Genomic DNA, 7250 nt, shown 5'->3' on the forward strand with positions numbered 1-7250 from the left:
CTCCAAAAAGGGTCCAAGGAACCCCTTCCAAGTTTGGAGAGCCAGGGGAACCAATTAAGAGAGAAATTCTTGAAGTATCTAAAATACTCCCCCATTCCAAGGTTAAAGCTTCTTTGTTACACTTACTTTTGTACTAGCTCTCCTATGCAGCCGCCAAGCTTCAGGACTGTCCAAAAATACGCCAAGATTTTTTCTTGCACTGTAGCCTTCTTCCATGTGCCCCCCACTTGAATCTTATCGCGGGCGTTCTCCATTGGGAATAAATGAGGAGGATGGATTATTGTAGAGTACATCCTATGCTAACTTCTTTATTGCCACCACTCAAGTCTTCATTGAGAGAGGTTTGGAGGGCATAATAAAGCTCCACTTTTATTCCATCACCTTTGTAAACTTTTGAATAGGCTTTGGTAGGAGGAACTCTCCAACAAAGAAAAAATCTAAGAGGTGATAGAATTTCATTATTATCTTTCACATTAATATTGAGGGGACATTAAGAGAAAGTTTGGCCTCCATATGCCAAAAACAAATCCACTTGTGCCTTAGAACCTGGTCAATTGACTTTCTTTACAGCTCTACCATGGAGCTGGGCAGGCAGGCAACAAAATTGAGGTACTAAAATAACCGGCGATCGCGGTCACCCAGTGCCAATACTTTGGAAAAAAACAAACCGGGAACATTTTCAAGTTGACTACCTCTCGTCGCCAAGGTGCAACTAGACGTCTTTCTAAGCGACCTTGCGTGATGAGGTGAGGCTGAGAGGCAACTTGCCTCTAGAAATATGCTCCTCGTTGTAACTCATAGGTAGAAAAATGCCCCCATGAAAAGTATGTTGTTCAATGCGATCGGCTCTATAGTGAAAATCGCACAGAGCTTTCGCTTGAAGCTAGTACAATCAACTATGCCTTCTCTTGAGTTTCAAAAAATAGGTCTTCTGCCTTATGGTGCCAGCAGCATGCTCATGTTTCTTGAGAGGAATCTGTGAAGATTTTGGGATTTACACTATGTGTAGATGCGCTTGAATTTTTAGTTGTTTACTTTGCATTACAAGTAGCTTGAATAATACCAAGCTCTGAGAGCATGCAAGAAACTTGCAGAACCACCTAACGCTAGAACTTGCAGCACCATACCTTGAAGGAGGTCACATGTAAGTAAGATTCCAAAGCAGCCAACTGGTGTGGTTCAAGGAAACGTGCGTCAAGAATTTTGTCTTTAACAAAATCGCAAAACCACTATTTAGAACTAAACAAGGATAAGTTCATGTATGCTGTCTCACCAGCTTGCACATTCTTTTGTCCCTTGATAGTCCTTAGTTGTCAAATATACTTAGAAGTACTTATGTTTTATGCACACCATGATATCTCGTGAGATTGTATACCTGCGTATAGGGAGATTTTTGTTCATTTGTTGAGCCGAAGTGGTAGGCTCTTGTTGTTGATATTTTCTCTATTATATCCTTGACTAGATGCAATGAATTATTGATCCTAAATACTAAAACAAAATTTGACTAGAATTTACATACCATAGTATGCCAAGTTGGGGGTTTGAGATCATCATCTGTCCTTGCACTATCTTCACTTGAAAATGTCAATTGTAACACATGGCCTGATAGCAACAGCAAGTTCTCTTCTCAATTGTGTGTGGTCTACTCTTTGTGTTGTTACAGTTGCTTCGACAAAGGCAACAAACACAAAGCCATCTTCAAGCTTCGCAGTTACTTATTTGTAATCCCCGAAGAGGTTTAGTTTGTGCACATAACAGAGATCACAATGTCTTCACTACTTTGTTACAAATGTATACTGAACACTTCAGCTTGGAAGCTTTCATTGCACAGCATGCAATCTCAGAGTGGTATGTGAAACCACGCACACTTAAGTGGTGAAACTACTATGTTGGTTTTGTTCGAGCTAATGAGCAAAGGTTTAAGAGTATTTTTAGATTACCACTATCTTTCTTTGAGAACCTTGTCGAGCTTCTTTGGGAGCTTGTAGCAAGGAAAGACACCTTGTAAGTATACATGGTGGTAGAGTTCTCTCGATTGAGAAGCAAGTGGCAAGTGGGGTATTTCGTCTCGCAATAAGTACTTCAACCATGGCCATCAATGAGTTTTTTGGTGTTGGAAAATCAGCATTCGTTGAGACTATCAACTATTTAATAAATGCCTTCTTGGTACATCAATGCAACTTTATAGCGTTGGCCTAGAAGCTTATCAGAGATCAATAAAGTTAGGATAGGGTTTTTTTCTAAGCAAGGATTACCTAATGTGTGTGGGGCTATGGATGCGACGTATATTATCATAGACAGGCCGCAAAGTGAGATAGGCTTCGATTGGTATGATCGAAACAAAAACTATTCCATGTTGGTGCAATGCGTAATAGACAATGACATGCAATTTATGGATATTTTTGTTGGTTTCTCTGGGTCCATCAATGATGCTAGATTGCTTCAAAATTCAGCATTTTACCATTGTGCAAATCGTGGTTTGATTTTAAATGGTGCAAAGTATACAAGTGGTTCATTCTCAATCAAAGAATACATTGTTGTGGATGGTGGGTATTTCTTGCTTCCATGGCTTATGAGACTGTATAGGAACCCCTCCACTCCAAATAAGAAGCTTGTCAACTTTCAGATTTCATCTAGCAGAATCATGGTTGAACAAGCTTTTGGTTGGCTTAAGATGAAGTGGAGATACTTGCATGGAAAAGTGATGAGACCATATCCACACCACCTGGCCGCCATGGCTATCATTGCATGTTGCATGCTTCATAATGTATGTCTTGATAGAGGGGAGGACTTAGACAAGCCTGTAATAAGTGTTGACAATGCTCATGAAATCATTAATGAGGAATTGTGATTAGATGTTGAGGCAATGCCAAACTTATTGTCAAAATTTCTTCACCCCTTGTGAAGGTGCATGATGGAAATGTGTTTTTGCATCACGTAAGTATACCTCATTCCAAGCATGGATAATGAATGACTGTTGATTGTAATTTCTGATTCATGATTATTCATGGCCATCAATCATTGACAATTTCTTTGACATCAATGGCCTTCACGTTGATGGTGATGAAAAGCATCACATTATTCAGTGCATTGTTATTCAACATGTTAACTCAATGGTAGCTTGCATAATGAGGGCCTAAAAAATGCGGTATTGGGTCCCATAAGTTGTATGCAACCTAGTAGCTTATTTGCAGCCACCTGTGAAAGATGCATCGAGTTAATGCATGTGCCATTCATGTAGCATTAGAGTTACTCTTTCATGGTTCTATGGATGCTTTTAGGTTGAGGGCTTGAGGCAAAATATGATGCTGAGAAAATTAGTATACATAAATACGCCATCAAAAAGAGATCCGCTTGAACATCATAGATACATGAAAATTCCTATCAAAAAGATATTTTCTTACATTAAGGATAAGCATAGATAGCGAGTAGAAAGCATTCCAACATAAGTGCCTAAAAGACATGCTTTGATGCATGCACCGCAAAGCACTTGAATGCTTTAGCAATTTTGTTTGAGTGTTGAATTGGACGACTCTTCCAAAGCCAAGCTTTTTCTTTTGAGCGCCACTTTCTCCTCAAACTCGGCCTTTGTCAACTCCATGATCTCATCATCATGCCTTGTCCTTCTTGCATCTATATAATCTATGAGTGAAATGAACTGCTTGGTTGTGCCTTCAAGCTCTTTCTTTAATACCGACATCTTGTCACCTCTCTTACGTTTTTTTCATAAGATGACTCCTTATTCACGACATCGTTTTCTTTCTTCAAGACACTAGCCTTCCTTCGTGGCGCAATAGGATTTCTTGCATATCAGAAATACAGAACATGACACAATGTGAGCATATTTTTTTTTTGCATTTAAGCATTGTAGGAAATGGAAAATCCATGGATCAACTCACCTAAGTTTTCTTGCATGGTATCATAAATAATGCCACCGAGGTCGATCAATCTTTCCTTTCCCACTAAATCAAGCATAGCTGAATACAAATTCTTCGAGAAACTTCAAAGATCTTCATCTCTTCTCATTGGTTTGCTACCAGTAGCTATCACAACCACATGGGATATGTCGCTCATAATCATATACCTTCTTGAAAAGTGCCAAAATTTGATCCCATTGAAAGAAATATTGATTAGTTGAGCGAAGCATCGCATTGGACACAATACTTTGTGATGAACTCCGATTGCTTTTTGATTAGGTGAGTGGAGCACATCGCATTGGACACAATAATTTGTGATGAACTCCCATTGCTTTTCTTCCATCTTTCACACTAGATTGGTACAGAAACAGGACACGTAAGTGTCCTTTTTTTACAAATTTAAATAAAATGCTACTTGCATTAGACAGTGTATTTAAGAAAGTGCTCTTGATATGCTTAAATATGCTAGCTAGAAGGTCTTTTAAAAATATAACCTTGCATTTTAGAATCTACCATGATCAAGAACTGTACTCTTCAAGCTGACCCTCGTAAGAGTGCAATTGATGCTTTGAAGAAATCAACTTTATAAGCTCAATTAGAAAAATTGAAGTGACCTTGTAGAAATTTTACGTGACTTTTCAACAATTGTACTATAGATAATGGAAAGTTTCATGTGCAAAAAAAATCACTTTAGACTATATAAAATAATTAAAAGTTGTACGTGTTTGATATTTCCATTTCAAGCATATCGTTCTCTACAAAGAAAAGTATATTTTTGATGTATTTGTGAGTTTTAGAAAGTGATACATTGCTTACCCTCTCCATTGAGGACTCAATGTGGCAAGTAGAAGGGCTTTGGTATGCAAAAAATTATTGTGTCATTTTAAATATTCAAAACTGTGTAAGAGAAAACTCTGATATTTTCATAATTGAGACATAAGAATTCAAAACCTCAAATAATATTAGACTTTCCATGTGGATCAACTAAATGTATCAAATTACGTGATACATACACAATTGGGGCGCCTAAAACCTTGTTTTCAATGTTATGACTCAAGGTGGCAAGTAGAAGGGCTTTGGTATGCAAAAAATTATTGTGTCATTTTAAATATTCAAAACTGTGTAAGACAAAACTCTGATATTTTCATAATTGAGACATAAGCATTCAAAACCTCAATTAATATTAAACTTTCCACGTGGATCAACTAAATGTATCAAATTACGTGATACATACACAACTGGGGCGCCTAAAACCTTGTTTTCAATGTTATTATGGAGAACCCAAGATTTTCAAGAGTTTTTGCACAATATAAAATTCAAAATAGAGTTCAAGCAACGAGGTTTAATTGAGTTAGGGAGTAGAAAAAATACGTAGTTTCTTGGTTTCAACATATAAAGTCATTTGTAGTTTTCAAACTCCACTAGAATAGGCCCAATTCCATGAGGGGACCTTTGGAAGACCAAAATTATGCTCTTATTCAGCACATGCTCAAGTTTGAAATTATGTCTATAGCTTGCATGTGACTTGGAAACTAGTCTTTGAAGGGCATTCCATGGTTTTGTAAAACAAAGTAAAGGCCATTCTACAAAAAGATATAAGGATTTTATGATTTTTTTGGTAAAACAACTTGAAATTTTACTAAAATTTATGATTTAGAACATACCATAATTCTCTCCATAGGGATTGTATTTTGACATGGAGAAAAATCAACTATTTTCTTTGCCTCATAAACAACCTATGGTAGAAGCAAGGTGTAAAAAAATTCTTTTTACCTTGACAAATAAATTGCCAAAACTTGGGAAAGAAAACAGGACACTTTAGTGTCTCAGGACACTTAAGTGTCCAATTACAGAACTAGTGTTAAGATCGAATTCATATTGCCATATTTCATGTCTTTAGATAGCTTTGCACGAACATCCAATAAAGTTGCACTTTATTTGATAGTCCAAATCCCTGATGCAAAAAACATGGTATGCTAGATTGGCTTTCTGCCACCACACAAGAAGCTTCCCCATGAACCACTTTAGGGGTGCTTGTAGGCATATCTTTAGAGTTAGTATATGTAATTGTTGGGGGCGTTTCAATTCAAGCCAGCTAAGTGGATGCTTTTAGAACTCTCTTGCCTTTTTGAGCATTGGGTTTGTTCTTCACTTACAAGACTTGTGAAGAATTAGTGTTATCTCTCAAAGGAGACTAAAATGGTAATACATAAGCTGTGAGGGTAATACTGGTTGAAACCCCCAAGCATGAGGATGTGGGAGATCAAGCTAGCTGCAAGGAACAATTCCTTCATGCTCGCACCACTCCATGTAAAGATCTTGAGTAAAATCTTCCATTTTGCTTACAAACAGACCCAATAAAAAAAAGTTAGTATATGTGAGTAGTAAACAATATATTAAAGGCTATATGAAAACACTTTATGGATTAAATCCAATAACTAATAGGTTAACAAGTATCAGGTTGAAAGCAATGAAATAATGCAAGTAGTGCTTCTTACCTCTTTACTTTACGGTTTGAGAGGGCTATTTTTTCAATCCAAATAAAGTGGGATAGAAAGAAACACTAACGAGGCTCTGAGAGGACTGTTTCCAATCCAGATACTCAAAGTAAGACAAGAAGAATCTCAAACAAAGGCTCTGAGACGGTTATTTCTAATCCATTTACTCAAAGGCTGGGAGGAAGCACCTTAGATGTGTAGTAGTAAAATGCACCTAAGCTACTCAAGGGTTAGAGGAAGCACCTCAGAAGGAGGCACCTACACAATGAGGGTATGCAATGACAACTAGTATGTTTCTGCATGCACATGAAAGAAAAAGAGCCTCATACTCCCAAAGACACGAATTGAAAAGATGGTGATGAATATGTTAAGAGACGACCTTTATATATGACTGTATTGATAAATGGCGCTGAATACGTGAAAATTTGGTTTATTTATTTTATTTTCGTGGTAAGCAGGGCCATCATCCTAGTAGCTGTGAAAATCGGGTTGTTAAAAAGGTTGAATCTTGCCCTTAAAGGTTGGATGGCAGTCTAACATAAACATACATGCAATCACCCATATTCCTACCTTGGGATGCAAAAACCCTATTGTAAGGACAAGATTCTAGGTTCAAGCAACCAGGCTCTTACATTTGATTCCCACTTGGACATTCACAACCATTTGAGGGATCATATTAAACCCAAGAATTATGCAAAGGCATCAAGAAGACACATAAGTTTCTATGCTAAGCATCAATCGATGCTTTAGGCATGTGACATATGTGTCTAGAGTAGATGTACATGTACATCTATCACTAGTGTGGACACATTATAAACCTGCAACCATGTAAACC

General features: G+C 37.4%; 1 pseudogene; it reads right to left on the bottom strand.

Annotated features, from left to right (window-relative positions):
• Positions 1-3453: 3453 nt before the first annotated feature.
• On the bottom strand, positions 3454-4260 carry LOC147454384 (uncharacterized; annotated as a pseudogene).
• Positions 4261-7250: the final 2990 nt, after the last annotated feature.

Source organism: Adiantum capillus-veneris, chromosome 7 (genome assembly GCF_014529385.1).
Source record: "Adiantum capillus-veneris isolate H3 chromosome 7, ASM1452938v2, whole genome shotgun sequence".
Classification (NCBI taxonomy): domain Eukaryota; kingdom Viridiplantae; phylum Streptophyta; class Polypodiopsida; order Polypodiales; family Pteridaceae; genus Adiantum; species Adiantum capillus-veneris.